This window comes from Macrobrachium rosenbergii, chromosome 12 (genome assembly GCF_040412425.1).
Source record: "Macrobrachium rosenbergii isolate ZJJX-2024 chromosome 12, ASM4041242v1, whole genome shotgun sequence".
Taxonomy (NCBI): Eukaryota; Metazoa; Arthropoda; class Malacostraca; order Decapoda; family Palaemonidae; genus Macrobrachium; species Macrobrachium rosenbergii.
In genome coordinates, this window is record NC_089752.1 from 1,162,872 (window position 1) to 1,185,500 (window position 22,629).

Here is a 22,629-nt window from a genome sequence, read left to right on the forward strand (position 1 = left end):
ATTTTATTTAAAGTTAAAGTTAGCCATAATCATCCATCTGGCAACGATATAGGACAGGCCACCACCGCGCCGTGGTTAAAGATTCATGGGCGGCGGCTCATACAACATTATACCGACCCGCCGAAAGATGGATCTATTTCCGGTGGCCTTGATTACACGCTGTACAGAACACTCGATTGCGCCGAAGAAACTTACGCGCATTTTTGATCTGTTACTCATTATTTATAAACAGAGGCTTTCGTTATTATTTCCGTTGAGGCAAAGTGTTGAAAATTTCACAAACTTATCGTGGCAGACGAAAAATTCTCACGAAGATTGAAGATCAGAGTATAAAAAACACAAGTAAAAAAAATGCGCCGAAGTTTCTGCGGCGCAGTCGAGTTTTCTGTACATCGTATAATCAATGCCACCGAAAACAGATCTGTCTTTCGGTGGTCTCGGCATAATGTTGTATGACCAGCGGCCCATGAAACTTTAACTAAAGCCCGGTGGTTGCCTATCCCTATATCGTTGCCAGAAGCACGAATATGGCTAACTTTAACCTTAAATAAAATAAAAAGTACTGAGGCTAGAGGGCTGCACTTTGGTATGTTTGATGACTGATCTGAGGGCGGACAGAAAAGTGCGAGCAGAAAAAAGTGCGGACAGAGAAAGTGCGAACAGAAAAAAGTGCGGACAGGAAAAATGGGACAGAAAAAGATCAGACAGAAAAAGTGCAGACAGAAAAAGTGCGGACAGAAAAAGTGCGGACAGAAAAAAATGCGGACAGAAAAAGTGCGGACAGACAGACAAAGCCGGCACATTAGTTTTCTTTTACATAAAACTAAAAAAAGCATACAAATACCTTCTGATGACATTTATGTTTTAGGAGAGGATATTATTTTTTTTAGAAAATTAATGATTAAATTATGCAAGAACGCAGAAACAACAAATATTCATATGCCATTTTCATCAAATACCGAGTTCATTAAATATTCACAGTCACGTGAACTGTTATTTAAATGTTTATTTTCTTAACAGACAAAACACACAAAAACAGACGTATATATATATATATATATATATATATATATATATATATATATATATATATATATATATATATATATATATATATATATATCTTTACATATTCAAAATTGCGTGAACTGTAATTACATCTTTAATTTATTTTCAAAACGCATACACAGATATACATACATTATACACACACATATACATATATATATATATATATATATATATATATTATATATTATATATATAAAAAAATAAAAAAAATGTTTAAAAATCGTTTATGTAATTTTGGATATATAATGAACGCAATATTACTAGAAGTGTCACATCATACTGCTTTTGTGTTTTTGCATAATGAAGTCACTGTATTGAAAATAATATATATTTTTAAACAAATGCCATCAGAAGGAATTTTCACCTTTCTTTTTTTACTGTGCCCTGAAACCACAGTAAGAATTTTTCACTGTTCGCAATCAACTTTTTTTAAATTTTTACATCTTCATCTCAAATAAATTATACGTTTATAATGAATATCCTCTGCTTATGAATAATGAGTGGAAAAAATGCATCGACCATTCAATCGAGAATTTCGTCATATACATATTTTTGACTGCCTTTGATGCTGTTATTAACGAATTGATGAGTTTCGATTCTTACAGAGATGATTTTTTATTATTAATGTGTTCTCTTTGACATCCCTCGTGACCAATTGTAGATGATCAGTTTTTTTTTTTTTTATACAGATCACCTTTACGAGTCAACAAGACAAGTTACGGTGTTTATCATGTGGAATACGTTCTTTTATATCTAAATGATCTATCTTTAGATTAATAGTCCTTTTTTCACTAAATATTAAGCTTATTGAGAATAAGGATTTCATAGGAGATTCATTAACTACCACTGAGAAATTTAATATGGTAAAGATATTTTTTTTTAATGTAACTAAGATAGTGTCTGGCTTTTAAATAGAGCAGAATAGAATATGGAATTCAGGCCAAAGGCCAAGCACTGGGACCTATGAGGTCATTCAGTGCTGGAATGCGAAATTGACAGTAAAAGGTTTGAAAGGTGTAACAGGAGGAAAACCTCCCAGTTGCACTAAGAATCAATTGTTAGGAAAGGGTGGAAAGTAAGATGGAAGAAAGAGAATATGAACGGAGGTACTGTAGAGTAAAAGGAATGGAAAGGGGTTGCAGCTAGGGGCCGAAGGGACGCTGCAAAGAACCTTAGGTAATGCCTACAGTGCACTGCATGAGGTGCACTGACTGCACTAGCCCCCTACGGGCGACTTTTAAATCGCCTAAAACTATAAGGCCTCTTTGGCAGATGAACCTTATTATCATGGTCTGGAGATTTAAAGATTTTTAAGCCTCATTATAAATATATTCACCGCACTAGATTCAACTTCCACTTCTCCACGGCAAGTTTCATTTTCCCCGGTGACCGAAAATAACCTTAGCCGTAAGCTTGCAAATGATGTTTTGGGGGCTACATCTCGCTCTTTTTTTGGGTAAGAGAGAGAGAGAGAGAGAGAGAGAGAGAGAGAGAGAGAGAGAGAGAGAACACCGGCTTTCCTCGAGGCTGAATCTTTCTCTCGTCACCGGAGTACATTTTAATCTTGCGAGTAATTCCTTAAAGTTGCCAGAGCGAGATCTCCCATGAAATGGTATCAGAATCTTGTTAAGGACGAAGGAGGCTCCCAGTCGGTTAACTTTGTTTTGATGCAAGTTCTCGTATTCTTCTTCTTCTTCTTTCGACCTCATTAGTCCCACTGTATAGCAGGGTCGACCGCTCGAGTCAACTTTCTCCATCTATTTCTGTTCCTTGCTTCTTCTTCTTCCCCAAGTCCCACCTTGCCTACCTCACCACATCCATCCGTCTGATTCGCTGACGCCCCACACTCCTGCTCCTCCTTCCCATCACTGGCATGTTCTTGTCTCTCTTGATTGGTTCCACCTCCTCTCTTCTCACTACATGGCCATAGTATCTTACACAAACCTCACTAGCCTTCTCCTTTACATTTTATATGCCATGCATATTCTTCTTGTATCTTGACTCTCCCTTCTTTCCAGTAGTGATATTCCAACAATCCATCTCACCATCCTCATCTCGGTTCTTTCCAACAGTCCTTCCTCTTTCCTCGGTTCTTTCCAACAGTCCCTCCTCTTTCCTCGGTTCTTTCCAACAGTCCCTCCTCTTTCCTCGGTTCTTTCCAACAGTCCCAACAGTCCTCCTCTTTTCCTCAGTTCTTTCCAACAGTCCCTCCTCTTTCCTCGGTTCTTTCCAACAGTCCCTCCTCTTTCCTCGGTTCTTTCCAACAGTCCCTCCTTTTCCAACAGTCCTTCCTCTTTCCTCGGTTCTTTCCAACAGTCCCTCCTCTTTCCTCACTTTCCAACAGTCCCTCCTCTTTCCTCAGTTCTTTCCAACAGTCCCTCCTCCTCTTCTTTCCTCCCTCCTCTTTCCTCGGTTCTTTCCAACAGTCCCTCCTCTTTCCTCGGTTCTTTCCAACAGTCCCTCCTCTTTCCTCGGTTCTTTCCAACAGTCCCTCCTCTTTCCTCGGTTCTTTCCAACAGTCCCTCCTCTTTCCTCGGTTCTTTCCAACAGTCCCTCCTCTCTCTTTCCTCTTAAGTGCCAAAGTTTCTGCCCCATGTAATAGCACGGGTTGTTCTTAATCGGATCCGCTGCCTCTCCCGCAACCAAGTTAACTTTATTTAGCTAATTAAAAGCACATTTGACTCTGGGTTTTCAGATAATCATTGTGCACCATTGCTGCCATTGTGGTTCAGTGGTGATAAAGCTGATCTCCTGTATTTTAGATGTTTATCGAGTATTTTACGTGGGTCTGTCATCATGACCTGAACGCGCTAACCACCGATTCGATCTGGTTTTATAAATAAGACGAAGGGGCTTGGGTGTTGTGACATAGGCGATTCCTTTCCCCTATAAACATTGATAATTAAGATGAAGATACACACCCCATTCCCCTGTTGCATTTTCCCGAGATGCTACCGAGTACCGAGACCTTTCCTAAAAAAAATGTGATGCCATATCTTAAAAACTAACCATAGAACTTCCTTGAAAATAATCTCATTGTGTTTCCTACACCCAAATTACTTGTGAAGTATTAATCCAACCTAACCTAACCTAACCCTAACCTAACCTAACCTAACCTTACCCTAACCTAACACAACCTACCTAACCTAGCCTAACACAACCTACCTAACCTAACATAACCTACCTAACCTAACCTAACCTAAACTAGGGGCATGGCCAACAGAAACCGGGGCTGGTGCAATACTAGCACAAATCTCAGGAATTTGTTCCCTGTCATCACATTGGTCACAGGTTATCTGTGAGAATAGTTTCTATTATCTATATATCACATATATATATATATATATATATATATATATATATAAAATATAATAAATATATACACATATATATATACATATACACACAAACACACACACACATATATACACATACATACATTCATACATACATACACACGCGCACACAAAGGCAAGTAAGTCCCCAAGTACAGATGGGTAAAAATGAAAGAAGGATTTAGTGACCATTCTGACCAAGCTTTTACCTTTCATTTTCTCATTTTATCTATTTCTATACATTCATTAAATATCATTCATGGCTACAATGCGAAAATATACTGTAAGAATCAACTTTCGTTTGCGAGCGCATTATCTTTTACTCGTGCTGAAAAGAACCTCACAGAACACAAACTCAGAGATGGAATGGAATGGAATATAGAATTTTGGCCAAAAGGCCAAGCCCTGGGCCCTATGAGGTCATTCGGCGAAAAAATGAAAACTGTCAGTTAAAAAACTGTTAAGGTGTCACAGGAGGAAAACCTCAAAGCAGTTGCACTATGAAACATTTGTTAGGAGAGGGTGGAAAGTTAGATGGAAGAAAGGGAATATGAAAGGAGGTACAGTAAAATGGAATGAAAGTAATTGCAGCTAGGGGCCTACGGAAGGCACGCTGCAAAGAATCTCAAGTAATACCTACAGTGCACCGCATGAGGTGCAATGACGGCACTACCCACCATACGGGGCACCACACGCAGAGATAGCGAAGTAAAATTTTATTGTGACTGAAAATGAATTCGTTCAGGTAGTCAGGCATATATAATATTTTTTTATAATATTATAATATATAGCTATATGATGCATAAATAATGTCCATCATCAAACAGCACTTCATTTACAGCCTACTTGACATACAAACAGCATTATGCTATCTGGAAATATTTGCAAAACAGCATTTTTATTAACATATGACATTAGCACTTTTCATGGGGGTGGGGTGAAATATAAATTCTTTTATTTAAGCTGACTTGTCATATTGCCATAATATTAAATGTCGTTATTCTATTGGCGTCCATGAGATCACTGATTGTTATTATGTGTTTTTTTGTTTGTTTTATAAAACCATTCTATCTAAATGTTTTTCCTCACCTTGGTTGAAGTTTTAAAACATTATACACTCCAAGTGAAGTTTTAAAATATTATACATAGACCAAATTTATCTGTAACCAGCTCGTTGTTGAAGGCGTACTCTTTCATGTCCCATAAAAATGCAAATATTATATTTCAGGTACGTCATGTTACTCGGCTTGCACTGAAAAATTAATCGTATGGATGGACAACGCGTCGATATATTGCAGGATAGGTTATAGAATACAATAGAATATAGGATTTAGGCCAACGGCCAAGCACTGGGACCTATGAGGTCATTCAGCGCTGAAACGGAAACTGACAGTAAAAATGTCTGACAGGTGTAACGGGATGAAAACCTCAAAGCAGGTGACTATGAATTAAGTGTCAGAGAGGGTGGAAAGTAAGATGGAAGAAGGTGAATGTAAAGGGGTTGCAGCTAGCGGTCGAAGGCACGCTGCGAAGGACCTTAAGTAATGCCTACTGACGGCACTAACCCCCCTACGGGGTACAAAAACCTGTTGACATTCCTTATCATTCACCTTATTTGATAGCAGGTGCAATGCTAAATTGGAGTCGACGCATCTCAATGTAACTCCATATATCGTTCTTATACGACGTGTTGGAATTAAGACCGATTCACATTATAACATCACGTCACCGACACATCACGTCACGTCACCATCAAGCACACGGCATCCACCTTCACATCACGACACGTTTTCTTGGAAAGAATATTTTGACGTGACGTAACGGTGCTTATGCAAGTTTCTTAATGCTGAATTTGTGAGTCACTGAGTTCGGGCACGAACTGAACGAGATTGTGATGGATAATACAAATACGAAGCACGGCTGATGTCGGGACGGTGACGTGACGTGACGTGTCGGTGACGTGACGGTTCGTGGCCACGTCGCGCCACGTCAAAATATTCCTTCCAAGCAAAACTTGTCGTGATGTGACGGAGGATGCCGTGTGCTTGATGGTGACGTGACGTCATGGTGTGAACAATTCCATTTGATTACATGTAAGAAATTCTCACGTACCAAATTTGACGTGACGTGATGTTATAATGTGAATCAATTATCAAACAATGTTCCGTTAAATTAATTCCTTCCTAACAAACAAAATACTCTCGAAAATCATTAACTAATCAGGCTGCCAATTATTTAGACGCTGAAGACTGCCTATTTATGTATATAAATCGCATAAAAGCGATTAGCGAATGTAATAAAAAATAAACTTTCACGACCGTGAATTTATATACCAGGAGAGAAAAATGCTAATTGACAGCGGTTAATTACTTTTAATGGGTCGTAATTCATTCAGATTTCCATAATGACTCATAGTTAAAACTGCAAATAATTTAATTTTTTCTTTTTTTTTTGCCGTTCCACTAAAAACTATTTTTCTGTTCGTTGCAATTGCTAATACGAAGGCAGTGATCCCAAAATTCTGTTGCTGTTGATATGTCATGTTTACATACAGGTAATAACAGAATAATAAATAATATATATTATATATATATATATATATATTACATATATATATATATATATATATATATATATATATATATATATATATATATGAATAATAGCCTCATCCACTTATACACACGTGCTATTTAATACTCGCAAATATCAAGCCGCGAATTCCCTTAACATCGAGGTTAATTCACCCTGGGAATAGTTGACAATCAAAACGAATTTAATAAGTCAAACAAACTGCCTTCATCAAGAGATGGGACTAATGCATTTTGGGTTTGACGGAGAGAAAACCGGAGCTCATTCATTCGACTTTGCAGGCAAATCGCACTTATCAAATATAATTCTCTCTGCATGCGTTACTAATGCGTAAATCGTTTGATAGAATTTTTTTCGTAGAAGTTAATTTTTTTGATAAATCGTTTCCAATGTGCAGGACGATCTCAACAGACATCAAAGAGATAACAGCCAATTTCCAGAAATATGACAGCAAGTATGTCTTTAATGGAATTTTTATGCCTTTTGATCAAAGAGTGGATGATCACTTTCATGAGAGAGAGAGAGAGAGAGAGAGAGAGAGAGAGAGAGAGAGGTGGGTTTTAATAAAAATCATAAAATTAACTGCTCTCTGAAAGAGAGAGAGAGAGAGAGAGAGAGAGAGAGAGAGAGAGAGAGAGAGAGAGAGAGAGAGGTGGGTTTTAATAAAAATCATAAAATTAACTGCATTCTGAGAGAGAGAGAGAGAGAGAGAGAGAGAGAGAGAGAGAGAGAGAGAGAGAGAGAGAGAGAGAGAGAGAGAGAGAGAGGTGGGTTTTAATAAAAATCATAAAAATAACTGCTTTCTTAGAGAAAGAGAAAGAGAGATGGGATATAAAAATCTTTAAAAAATAATTGATTTCTGAGAGAGAGAGAGAGAGAGAGAGAGAGAGAGAGAGAGAGAGAGAGAGAGAGAGAGAGAGAGAGAGAGAGAGGTGGGTTTTAATAGAAATCATAAAAATAACTGCTTTCTTAGAGAAAGAGAAAGAGAGATGGGATATAAAAATCTTAAAAAAATAATTGCTTTCTTAGAGAGAGAGAGAGAGAGAGAGAGAGAGAGAGAGAGAGAGAGAGAGAGAGAGAGAGAGAGAGAGAGGTTTTAATAAAAATCATAAAAATAACTGCTTTCTTAGAGAGAGAGAAAAAGAGATGGGATATAAAAATCTTAAAAAATAATTGCTTTCTTTGAGAGAGAGAGAGAGAGAGAGAGAGAGAGAGAGAGAGAGAGAGAGAGAGAGAGAGAGAGAGAGAGGTTTAATAAAATCATAAAATAACTGCTTTTTTAGAGAAAAAGAAAGAGAGATGGGATATAAAAATCTTTAAAAAACAATTGCTTTCTTAGAGAGAGAGAGAGAGAGAGAGAGAGAGAGAGAGAGAGAGAGAGAGAGAGAGAGAGAGAGAGAGAGAGAGAGAGGAGGTTTGCTAATAAAAGTCATAAAAAAAATAACTGCGTCCTTATATAAAGGGATGAAATGAAATATATATAACTAATAAACCCGGTATACAAGAATATAATATTCGAAAACCAGACAATATACGCTGCAGTAATAAAACTATGATATGGATCTAGAAAATGTTGTCCCATCCTCCAGATTCTGCAGACCCTCAAACTTCCTCACGATGGCGTCTGTTCTTGATGGATATTAATGTCCTTGACATATGTGACCAAAGATTCTATGAGCGGCAATTTAGATTCGACGGCGCCCTTATCTCAAAATACGGAGAGGGAAGTTTGTAAAGGGATCATGGCCGTTATATCATACGATTCTATTATTTTTAAGTTTTAAGTTATTGGTATGATTAGCATTATTGTACCTGCATATATATATATATATATATATATATATATATATATATATATATATATATATATATATATATATACAGGGTGTCCATAAAGTCTCTTGACAATTTAAAAAAATATTACAAAAGCCACTGATGAGATATTTTAATCAGATTTGTTTTATGTGCTCAGCAGTTAATAAATTTTTAATCACATTGCATTTGTGTATTTCAGGTACCCTGCTGATGAAAGAGGTACTATTAAATGAACCCATTAAAAATGGGTTCTCCTCAAGAAAAGGCACAATGTGTGTCATCTTTTATTCAAACAAAATCGGATGAGCTGACTCAGCGAAACTACAGAACTAAGTACGCCTCATTTTGTAATAATTTCCACATAACTGTCTGTTCATTTGCTTTTGTAATATATGTTTTATACTTCCATGAAATTTAAGATATCCAACGAATTATTAGACTTTTTCAAAATAATGCATAAAGGACAAAGCATTATCAAACAAAACGTAGTCGACGTTGGGTGAGCCGGTAGAGCTGCGGACTGTCACACGATGGACCGGAGTTCAATTCCCCCGGCCGGCTGATGAAGAGTTAGAGGGATTTATTTCTGGTGATAGAAATTCATTTCTCGCTACAATGTGGTTCGGATTCCACAATAAGCTGTAGGTCCCGTTGCTAAGTAACCAATTGGCTCTTAGCCACGTAAAATAAGTCTAATCCTTCGGGCCAGCCCTAGGAGAGCTGTTAATCAGCTCAGTGGTCTGGTAAAACTAAGGTATACTTAACTTTTTTGTTGAGTCCTGTAGTTTTTCCCAGCGCCGTCCAGGGCACAGCATGACTCAATTTCCAATATTACATCATTCAATATTATATCACCGACTTGTGATGTAATTCAACCCCGCGCAAGAAAACATCTTAATATCATTTTGGCACTGGCACTCTGCTTCCGACGTCATGTGGCCTTTTATGGGAAACTGAATCACTCAAGTTACATTCGAAAAGTGAATGTTCACCTCGTTGGGTTCTATGGCCTTATTTTGATAACCTTTCACGATCCTTTGGCATTTACATTACAGAAACTTGTCTCAGTTCTCTAGCCAAAGGCCTTTTTTCGTCCCTTTTGGTAAAATGTGGAGACTTTGTAGGCAGAACGAACGTTAGATTATTTCATTACCTAAGTATTATTATTATTATTATTATTATTATTATTATTATTATTATTATTATTATTATTATTATTCAGAAGATGAAGAACCCTATTCATATGGAACAAGCTGTTACAAATATCCGAAAAGTGTGATCCTATATTACAGAGGGATTTAGAACTATTATTGTTATTATTATTATTATTATTATTATTATTATTATTATTATTATTATTATTATTCAGAAGATGAAGAACCCTTTAGAACAAGCTGTTACAAATATATTAAGTGTGATTATTTACAGAGGGATTTAGAACTATTATTATTATTATTATTATTATTATTATTATTATTATTATTATTATTATTATTATTATTATTATTATTATTATTATTATTATTATTATTATTATTCAGAAGATGAAGAACCCTATTCATATGGTACAAGCTGTTACAAATATCTGAAAAGTGTGATACTATGTTACAAAGGGATTTAGAACTATTATTATTATTATTATTATTATTATTATTATTATTATTATTATTATTATTATTATTATATTATTATTATTCAGAAGATGAAGAACCCTATTCATATGGAACAAGCTGTTACAAATATCTGAAAAGTGTGATCCCAAATTACGGAGTGATTTAAAACTACATATTATTATTATTATTATTATTATTATATTACATATTATTATTGCCACATATTATTATTCAGAAGATGAAGAACCCTATTCATATGGAACAAGCTGTTACAAATATCTACAAAGTGTGATCCTACATTACAAAGGGATTTAGAACCATATTTCCACATACATCTAGTTACTGCAACCAGATATATAGGGATTATAGAAATAAACAGTCACTGCAATCAGATATATAGAGATTAATAGAAAATAAACACCACATAAAGTGGCAATTTTCGTTGCACCTAAAATAGACTTTGAACATCCTAACACACATCTCAAGGAAAAACCTTCCCCCACTCTCTCTCTCTCTCTCTTCTCTCTCTCTCTCTCTCTCTCTCTCTCTCTCTCTCATTTACAATGAGTTATCGAACAGAAGAATGTTTTCAAGAAAACTCATGGTTCTCTAATTGCAAAAATATTTCCGATTATAACTCAGCCCGGCAACCTTACAAGACACCCCTCCCGCCCCCTCTCTCTCTCTCTCTCTCTCTCTCTCTCTCTCTCTCTCTCTCTCGCTCTCTCTCCTTCTCATTTACCGTGAGTTATCGAATATGAGAACATCTTAAAGAAAACTCATGGTTCTGTAATTGCAAACATATTTCCAGTTGTAATTCAGCCCAGGAACACTTACTAGACACCCCCCCACCCACCTTCTCTCTCTCTCTCTCTCTCTCCCTCTCTCTCTTTCTCCCTCTCTCTCTTTCTCCCTCTCTGTCTGTCTGTCTGTCTGTCTGTCTGTCTGTCTCTCTCTCTCTCTCTCTCAGGCAAAATTTACCCTAAGAGTGAACCTATTGCTCACTGTTGCTAGCACACGAACATTGAAGGCTATATATACTATTGCGGTCCCAGGGGCTCCCAATTTACATATGCAAATCTCTGCTCGAGGCGAGCAACTTGTGTTCGGAATTTCAGAGGTGGCCTTCGTTTTTTACATCAATAATATGCATGTACACTTTTATATTTCTGCTGTAATCATTTAGGAAATAATTACTCCTTTTATTATTTTTTTTCTCCTACAAATTATTCTGCATATGCACTTTTATATTTCTGCTGTTATTATTTAGGCGATAATTACCCATTTTATTATTTTTTTCTCCTACAAATTAATCTGCATATGTACTTTTATATTTCTGCTGTTATTACTTAGGAGATTATAACTCATTTTATTATTTTTTTCTCCTCCTACAAATTAATCTGCATATGCACTTTTATATTTCTGCTGTTATTATTTAGGCGATAATTACCCATTTTATTATTTTTTCTCCTACAAATTAATCTGCATATGTACTTTATATTTCTGCTGTTATTACTTAGAATTATAACTCATTTTATTATTTTTTTCTCCTCCTACAAATTAATCTGCATATGCACTTTTATATTTCTGCTGTTATTATTTAGGCGATAATTACCCATTTTATTATTTTTTTCTCCTACAAATTAATCTGCATATGTACTTTTATATTTCTGCTGTTATTACTTAGGAGATTATAACTCACTTTATTATTTTTTTCTCCTACAAATTAATCTGCATAAGCACTTTTATATTTCTGCTGTTATCATTTAGGAGATAATTACTTATTTTATCATTTTTTTCTCCCACTATCTATGTGTGAGCATTTAGTTAGTTGGTTGCCTTGCTGGAATCATGTATTTGAATGGATGTATATTTTGAATAATAATAATAATAATAATAATAATAATAATAATAATAATAATAATAATAATAATAATAATAATAATAAATTTAATGACGTATGAAGTCTTTCCTTCAATCGTACTTTCCAATACCATCTACCTACCATTTTCCGTACATCTTAAATATCCTGCCTATTACAGCTTTGAAGTTTAATGAAGTATGAGGTCTAGTTTCCACGAAGTCAAATAAGTAATTTTTATTCAAGGCATCAGGCCAGTTTCCTCTCTTATTGCAATTATATAAGAAAGACTTTGTTACGTGGAACATGATATGTTCCATCAAACAAAGGTATTAGATGATATTTCTTTCTGCATAAAATAATAAGAGAAATTTCTAATCATTAATGAAGACTGAAGTCAGGATATTTGATCTCCGTCATTTTAATTAAAATAATACCATCAATTTCCATCAAAGTGTAAGGTACACGATCTAAAAGGATTAATATTCTACAATTAAAAAAAAAAAAAGACAAGATCTCTCTCTGGAAATACAAGGTAAATGGTTTTTGAGTCTTCAAATAGTCACTTATCAAAATAATGTTTGAAAATTTGTGAAAGGGTGCAAAAAAAAAAAAAAAATTCTAATTTGTCAAAGCATACAGAATATGATGTAACCTTGAAATACTTATATATATACATACACACACACACACACACACACATATATATATATATATATATATATATATATATATATATATATATATATATATGTGTGTGTGTGTGTGTGTGTGTGTGTGGATGTGTGTGTATATGTGTATTTTACAGGCAGATAGCGAAACCAGGCATTCCACGAACCGCCTCATCTTTCAGACAGATAACGAAATGCACTTAAGGACATTTGATCCGCCCAGGGGCTAGTACTAAACACGGCGAAACAGTGTAGGCAAGTCACTGTTTCGCCGTGTTTAGTACTATAACCTGGGGGATCAAATGCTCAAAGAGCATCTCGCTATCTGCCTGAAATTGGGGCAGTTCATGAAATGCCTGGTTTCATATCTGCCTGTAACATATGCTTATATATATATATATATATATATATATATATATATATATATATATATATATATATATATATATATATATATAATTATATTTTCCTTCGGAATTCTAGAGAATTCGTGGAGAAGAATTTCTTGCTTGCAACCAACAGGGCGTCTCTCATTGCGACTCAAGCGTCCCTTTGAATGCAAGATAAATGGCCCTTGGAAAAGAGGCCGCGTAACATTCGCGGGTTTACGCACGCAGCACAAAATGGTTCGAGGGAACGTTCTCAAAAGGGAAAATTCCTAAACGTCAGCGGCGGAGGAGGAGGAGGAGGAGGAGGAGGAGGAGGAGGAGGAGGAGGAGGAGGAGGAGGAGGAGGAGGAGGAGGAGGAGGAGGAGGAGGAGAGTCACAGTCAAAAGGAAGCTTGCGTCAAGAATTGCGGAGTCGTAATAATTTCCTGACTCAGAAAGTCCTGTAAATTTTCCGAGAGGTGTGTTTTGAGAAACTCGAAAACGCTCGTCTGTGTGATGATAATCATTCCGCGAGGTATGAATTTAAACAAGTAAGAAATGCGCCGAAGAACGGCGCAATCGAGTTTTCTGTACGGCCGCTACAGCGTATAATCAAGGCCACCAATAGATCTATCTTTCAGTGGTCTCGGTATAATGCTGTATAAGCCGCGGCCCATGAAACTCTCAGCCGGCAGTGGTGGCCTACGTTGTTACGTTGCCAAAAGCACGATTGCTGCTAACTTTAAACTTAAATAAAATAAAAACCTTAAATAAAATAAAAACTACTGAGGCTAGAGGGCTGCAATTTGGTATGTCTGATGATTGGAGGATGGATGATCAACGTACCAATTAGCAGCCCTCTAGCCCCAGTAGTTTTTAAGATCTGAGGGCGGACAAAAAAAAAATGCGAATAGAATAAAGTGCGGACGGACAGACAAAGCCGGCACAATAGTTTTCTTTTACAGAAAACTAAAAGGGACTGCATGAAAACCGAGAACTGTTAAGGAAGAAAACACCTTCGGTTCCTCCAAGAAAGTGTTCTTTCATCATGAAAAGGGAACATAGAAGCACGTTCAATTTTTTTTTTTTTTACTTCTGATAAGGTCACTTGCCACGCTGACCTGACAAGTGTACAACTATGGTTGATTACAGCGTTTAAAAAAAAATCATCATTTACACACACACATTATATATAATATATATATATATATATATATATATATATATATATATATATATATATATATATATATATATATATATATATATATATATAAAACAGATATCTATATATCTATCTATCTATATACACACACACACACACACACACGTTGTGCTATCTGTCTGTCTATCTGCTTCTCTGTCGATCCCCCCCCCGCCCCCCCCCCCCCTCTATCGTTTAAACTCTTCCTTGCCTTCAATGTTGGTCCCAATGAACCACTTCGCCCCCAACATGAAACAAGATCAGGTTTAATCCAATACAGTTCTTTCCCAAAAGTTCAATCAAAGCTCAATTTCTTTTTCGAGTCAAACTTTAAAGATGAAGGTTCGGGTTCGGCTTTTTTTTCTTTCTTTTTCTCTTTTTCTTTCTCTTTTTTCTATTTTTCTTTCTTTTTCAGTTAATATCTCACAAGATTTGGAAAGGATTTTGAATCGTGTATTAAATATAGGTTTTTTTTTAAGTTTTCTTTATAAGAAAACTATTGAGATAGCTTTGTCTGTCCGTCCGCACTTTATTCTGTCCGCCCTCTGATCTCAAAAACTACTGAGGCTAGAGGGCTGCAAATTGGTATGTTGATCACCCACCCTCCAAACATCAAACATACCAAATCGCAGCCATCAAGCCTCAGTAGTTTTTTTCTTATTTCATTTAAGGTTAAAGTTAGCCATAATCGTGCTTTCGGCAACGATATGCGAAAGGCCACCACCGGGCTGTTTAAAGTTTCATGGGCCGCGGTTCATACAGCATTATACCGAGACCACCAAAAGATAGATCTATTTTCGGTGGCCTTGATCATACCCTGCACAGAAAACTCGATTGGGCCGAAGAAGCTTCGGTGCATTTTATTACTTATTTATTAAATACCTGTGTCTCTTTTGTATCTCTTTTCGAGAGTCCTTCATCTCTCTCTCTCTCTCTCTCTCTCTCTCTCTCTCTCTCTCTCTCTCTCTGCCCGGCACATGAACATTGCTAATTCTAAACTGTGATTTATTTCACTTACTTAACTCCCCATTACTTCGGAAACAAATTAAAGTTTTTCTCTCTCTCATTCTCTCCACGCCAACAAATTTACAAGGGAATTTCACTCAAACTGTTCAGGTTGCAATCATTCGAAAATACAATGAGAGAGAGAAAGAGAAAGAGAGAGAGAAGAGGAAGAAAAGAAGAGAGAGAGAGAGAGAGAGACACTGCCTAGTACTATAGCACGACTGCCATTATTGTAATTGCTTCCAACTCCTTCTGCCACGTACGGAGTTCGATTACGACATTTTGACACACACAAAGAGAGAGAGAGAGAGAGAGAGAGAGAGAGAGAGAGAGAGAGAGAGAGAGAGAGAGAGAATTAAAGTGGCCAGCTGTGAGAAATGAAGGAGTCTCCCTATTTCACATGAAGGCTTCATATGTGTCTGATTGCACAGGTCTCGGAGAAGGGCGAGAATAGCTCGTTGATGAAGCTTTCGGCTCATGTATATTACACAGGGCCATTTTTATTCAACATTCAGTAAATGTGTCAGGTTATCATATCATACCGCCAATGATCTATTATTCCTCTTATCCTTCTAAATTTTTTTATCAGTTTTCTGTAAAAGAAAACTATTGTGCCGGCTTTGTCTGTCGGTCCGCACTCTTTCCTGTCCGCAATTTCTCTGTTCACACGTTTTCCTGTCCGCACTTTTTCTGTCCGCACTTTTTTCTGTCCGCACTTTTTCTGTTCACACGTTTTCCTGTCCGCACTTTTTCTGTTCACACGTTTTCCTGTCCGCACTTTTTCTGTCCGCACTTTTTCCTGTCCGCACTTTTTCCTGTCCGCACTTTTTTCTGTCCACACTTTTTCCCTGTTCTCAGATCTTAAAAACTACTAGGGCTAGAGGGCTGCAAATTGGTATATTTATCATCCACCCTACAATCATCAAACATACCAAATTGCAGCCGTCTGGCCTCAGTAGTTTTGATTTAATTTAATGTTAAATTTAGCCAAAATCGTGCTTCTGGCAACGACATAGGATAGGCCACCAAGTTTCATGGGCCGCGGTTCATACAGCATTATACCAAGACCGTCGAAAGATAGATCTATTTTTGGTGGCCTTGATTATATGCTGCACAGAAAACTCGATTGCGTCGAAGAAACTTCGGCGTATTTTTTGCTTTTAATTTCTGCAAAGTCAAATTCGAGACTGAAAAATAAATTTACCTACATATATTCCGTGGACATTTCTCATCCCGTGAAATACCTACTATGTGATTCGGTAAACTAAATTGAATCTGGTGAACAATAAATTGCGGGGGTAGTGTCAGATGGATACCTGATTATTTACATGTTTTGTTGATTTGTAGGTCCCAAAATTTAAGGATTTTAGATATTGTGGGAAAATTTAAGTCTTTTTGTTATGTTTTTCACGTAATATTTCCGTATTTTATTTTTTTACTTAGGTAGTAATAATTACAAGGATAATTATTTATATCATAATATCTGCAATTCAGGCGTTCAGCACTTGAGGGGCCTCTGACACCAACTATTGAAAATGGCGTTTTTCGTCTGATCAGCTTTAGAATAATCCCATTTTTCGCCCAAAAAAAAGGGGGTGGGGTTGAACTATAATTTTTTTATGCCTACTATTCTATCCATGATGGCAAATACTTCATCTCATACAAAATTCAACTTTGTATTTTGAAAAAAAAAAAAAAAAAAAATTAGAACAGGTTGAATTTCCAAAACTTTGATGGCTTTGAACTCAAAAATTTTTAGGGGGAGGGGGAGCGAATGGCCCTTCTAATGCTGAATGCCTTAATTGTAAACGATGGCTACCATAAATATGTTTTACAGACCAAACAATAATATAACAAACTAAATGCGCGTACACCTAGCTAAATGAAAGTATAAAATACATTTGTACAATTGCGATAAAAAATAACTACCTCTCCAAAGCGCCACTTACCTCATAAAGTAGTTTTGCAATGCTTTTGAAAATGCTTTTGAAAGTCAATAGGCCTAGAGGATTGTTAAACGTGGTCACTGAAAGGAAAAATAATTTTTTTAAATTAAAAAAACTAAAAAGTAAAAAATAAAAGAAATTAAGAGGTTCTAACCACAAATACACATTATGTAAAATAAAACACTGGGCAGTATTCAAGGCATTCCAGTACTGCTTCTTCGATACTTTATACCAAGTAGTGATTTTGTATTTATAACAGTATACAGCAAAATTCACTGAACCAAACTTACTGAAAAACATCCATTGAGTCTTTGAAAAGAACTTAAATTAAATTAAGAGACGAAACAAATTCCTGACAGGAATTTTAACACTGAAATAAAAAATCTCTCTGAAGACTCAACAGCAGGTAGGCAGCCCCCCAGGAAAAAAAATAAGCAAAAAAAGGGGCGGGGAAAAAATATCACCGTTTTTTTCTTCATGTCAATTTCGAGAATTTTTATTTTACTTTTACGAATCCTTGCTATTTTTCGTTTTATTGTTAAAGCTTTCCGCTGTCCAGGGAGCATTTTTTTTAGGTTATAGATTTATGTGTGTATGTTTTTTTACTGTAGTTTGCATTCGACTGCAACGATTCATTTCCACCCCAATACGTGCCAATAGATGTCATTATTCTTTACGTACATAATAAAATCTTCAATTAGAATGAGTTATGGCGTTTAACACAAACTATTCATTTCATTTTTTTATACTTTTTCAGGTGAAATTGCCCAAGATGGTTCTTCCAACCCTTTCACAGTGTTTCAGTCATTTTAATAATTTCATATTCATAACAAAGTAAAAAATAGATCTATATTTTTTTGTGAAGTAATTAATTACCGTTGTACGAATACTTCATATTTATCATCCCTGCAACATGAAATAATCAATACAGAGGGAAGTTATCCACAGTAGGACCTAAAGAAATATTAAACATGTAAATAATGCGCAATCGAATTTTCTGTACAGCCGCCACAGCGTATAATAAAGGCCACCGAAAATAGAGCTATCTTTCGGTGGTCTCGGTATAATGCTGTATGAGCTGCGGCCCATGAAACTTGAACCACGGCCCGGTGGTGGCCTATCCTATATCGCTGCCAGAAGCACGATTATGGCTAACTTTAACCTTAAATCAAATAAAAACTACTGTGGCTAGAGGGCTGCAATTTGGTATGTTTGATGATTGGAAGGTGGATGATCAACATACCAATTTGCAGCCCTCTAGCCTTAGTAGTTTTTAAGATCTGACGGCGGACAGAAAAATTGCAGACAGAAAAAAGTGCGGACGGACAGACTAAGCTGGCACAATAGTTTTCATTTACAGAAAACTAAAACATAAACAAAAGACTGTAAATATCATAAAGATAATGACCCCCCAAGAAATATTACTCGCAGATAACGACCCCCGAAAACTCTTGGGGGGTCACTATCTAGGAAAGATCAGAGCAATTCTTACAAACAGAGTTTTGATAAAGAACTTCAAAGAAAATGTTTGCATATTTAAATATGAGCAGCTATGTAAGAAAATCACTCACTACAGTTCGTCTCTAATGATTAAATGTTTAATGTTATTATTATTACTATCATTATTATTTCCGTAGATGAAACCTATTCACGTAGAACAAGCGCACCAAAGGAGCCACTGACTTGAAATTCAAGCTTCCAAGGAATGTTGGTGTCAGCCTCCTACCGCAGACTCCACACTGCAGCAGTGACTGATCAAGACACAGAGCCAGTGATTTTTCATAGCCCTGGGGGAGACGCGAACTCGCGACATCTGAGTGGCATGCTACGACACTAACCACTATACCAGCAGACCAGCTGGTATAGTCTAAAACCCAATTACTTCTCAGATGTAAGTATCGTGATTAGCTTTGTGGTTACAGGCAGACAGCGAGACCAGGCATTTCACGAACTGCCTGAAATTTCAGGCAGATAGCGAAATGCACTAAGGGGCATTTTATTCACCAGGGGCTAGTACTAAACACGGCAAAACACATTTCACCCCCAGGGGCCAGTACTAAACACGGCGAAACAGTGTAGGTAAGTTACCGTTTCGCCGTGTTTAGTACTAGCCCCTGGGGGGAGGATCAAATGTCCCTAAGTGCATTTTGCTATCTGCCTGAAATTTCAGGCAATTCGCGAAATGTCTGATTTCGCTATCTGCCTGTAACACCTAGTTCAGACCTCCCATTACATACCAAAATTATTATCACTGCGTTGCCTTTAAAGTAATAAAACCTTCCACTTGCCGGGGAACAACACTAATAGGCAGTGGGAATGTCATTTTCCTTGCGCTCTCTCAGTTCACGGACTCTCTCTCTCCGCCTGCAATATTTCTCTTACACTCTTTTAATTTTTATTTACCTTTTATTAATATTCATCCTTTACAAAACTGCTCCTCACTTTGTACGTTTGTTTTTATGAATACCTATTGTCTTGTATTATACTTAACATAATTCTTCGTTCGAGGGTGGGTAGAGCTCTCGAGAACAAACTTCAGACCGGCCAGTGAAGAATTAGAAGATTTTATTTCTGGTGACAAAATTCATTTCTCGCCATAATGTACTTCCACAATAAGCCAGGTCCCGTTGCTAGATAACCAGTTGGTTCTTAGCCACGTAAAGTAAATCTAATCCTTCAGGTCAGCCCTAGGAGAGCTGTAATCAATCAGTGGTCTGTTTAAAAACCAAGATATATCTGCTGAAATGTTACTTGTTTGTCAATTTTAATTTTTATCAAGAGTTATTCGCAATTTTAATTTTTAGAATCACTGTAGGTTTAAACTGCATTTTTGCAATGTGTTTTCATCGCTTCATCACAGTTAAGGTAGACAAAATGTAAAACCTAAAACCAAAATGTAAATAGGAAGGAAAAGGAGTATATCGCCAGACATATTCTGCTGTTAATTCTGCCCTAAAATGGAAGACTGCAGTATCTGCAAAAATATAAAGCTGAGAAAAACGGTAGGTACTGCAGTTTTCCCTTGCATCACTACTGATTTTCCAGATACTGCAAATGGGACCCCGTAAATACTCGTGGAAAGCACGGAAGAATCATTCTGAAACTGCAGTAACTTGCGTATTAGCGTTTCACGAGCCGAACAGGTGGCAAATCTCAATTTCGAATATTTTACAGATACAGCAATTTTCCATTTTCGGGCCGAACTGCCTTCTTTGAGATACAAATAAATCACAACAAACTGTGGATGCCAGAGATTACTTGTGGTGATATGTAATTAAAATGAAAAATCTCTTCCAAACGAAAAATTCTGTCTTTCGAAAAGGAACTTTTTTTTTTTTTTTTTTAGAGAACATTTCCAAAGTTGGTATAAAACTATTTTAATGGAAGTTGAAAGTCAGATACAATGTCTACATGAAAAGAAAGGAAATTGCTTAACTTTGTGGATTTCATAATGTTATCTATTCATTTTAGTTTTCTGTAAAAGAAAACTATTGTGCCGGCTTTGTCTGCCCGTCCGCGCTTTATTCTGTCGGCCCTCAGATCTTAAAAACAACTGAGGCTAGAGGGCTGCAAATTGTATGTTCATCATCCACCCTCCAATCACCCAACATACCAAATTCCAGCCGTCTAGCCTCAGTAGTTTTTATTTTATTTAAGGTTAAAGGTAGCTGTAATCGTACTTCTGGCAACGATATCGGATAGGCCACCACCGGACCGTGGTTCGATTTTCATGGGCCGTGGCTCATACAGCATTACCCCGAGATCACCGAAAGACAAACCTATTTCCGGTGGCTTTGATTATACGATGTAGCTGCTGTCCAGTAAACTCGATTGCGCCGAAGAAACTTCGGCGCATTTTTAATTTTTTATTTTACAATATACATGGCAGATGCTGCGAAGATAAAATAATGAGAGGATGAGTATAAAATTCACCCGCAGAACTTGATTGGAGAAGAAAAACCATGAACTTTAAATCCTAGAAAGCAATAACTTTGCCGCAAGCAATACATTAATTCCACGTAACTATCTCCGTTGACATTTTATTCTAAGTAACAGTACGCAGAAATTATAGTTAATATTATTGAGAGTGGATTTCCTGCTTTCTTGAAACATTACTATAAGATGTAAACAGTGGTTACAGATCTCGAAATATAATCATTCAATTTTTATTTCAGTGATTTACTCTAAAATAAAATTCTTTTTACATTCCCCGGAATTCATTATGTGAAATTAGCGCTCGAGTTATTGGGTGTAATTGGCCCATAACTTTCAGAAAATATATTGCAAAAATAATGCACAATCTAATGAGGTCATTATCAGTGTAAAATGGCATAGCGTCCTAATTTGAGAGAATATTTTTTTTTTTATCTTTATTAAAGGTCCAGCTAATATCCATAAATATCTGCATACACATACACATACTAAAACATATATATATGTACATATATATATTTTATATGTATATATATAAATTATATATATATATATATTTATATGTAGAAGAAGAATATGTTTATATATATATATATATATATGTATATACAAATTTATATATATATATATATATATATCTATATATATGTATGCATGTATGTATGTATATATATATACACGTATGTGTATATATATATATGTATTAAACTGCTTAAAGAACTAATTACTGAAAAATGAAAAACCAGTCATAAAAAAAAATCAAATTAAAACTATCACGGAACAAAATTAAAGGAACTGAAATACACAATACCCATAACCACGCATACAGGTGAATTCCGAAGTCTGAAAAGCTTCCTCACCAGGTAGGAGTTTTGACACCCATTAGCAGGAACCAGGATGTGTCCAGATTATCTCCGGCTTCCATGCGCTCTCTTATATTACAATAGAAAATCCAGATAGCCCCCGCCCCTTTTTATGGATTTAAAAAAGAACGAGCAATGTGCTCAGTTTCAGACTTTTGAGAGAGAGAGAGAGAGAGAGAGAGAGAGAGAGAGAGAGAGAGAGAGAGAGAGAGAGAGAGCATTTAATCAAGTTTAATTAAAATGGTATATACAATGTGGGATATTATAAAAGTTGATTTTGTGAGAGAGAGAGAGAGAGAGAGAGAGAGAGAGAGAGAGAAGAGAGAGAGAGAGAGAGAGAGAGAAATCATGT

At 36.2% G+C, this 22,629-nt stretch overlaps 1 long non-coding RNA gene across 1 annotated transcript in view; it reads right to left on the reverse strand.

Annotated features, from left to right (window-relative positions):
* The window catches only part of LOC136844315 (uncharacterized), a 236,050-nt gene that overhangs the window by 85,792 nt on the left and 127,629 nt on the right, over positions 1-22,629 (reverse strand). The window contains exon 2 of the long non-coding RNA XR_010854816.1: positions 17,485-17,561. This is a non-coding gene — a long non-coding RNA (uncharacterized lncRNA). The remainder of the gene's footprint in view (positions 1-17,484; positions 17,562-22,629) is intronic.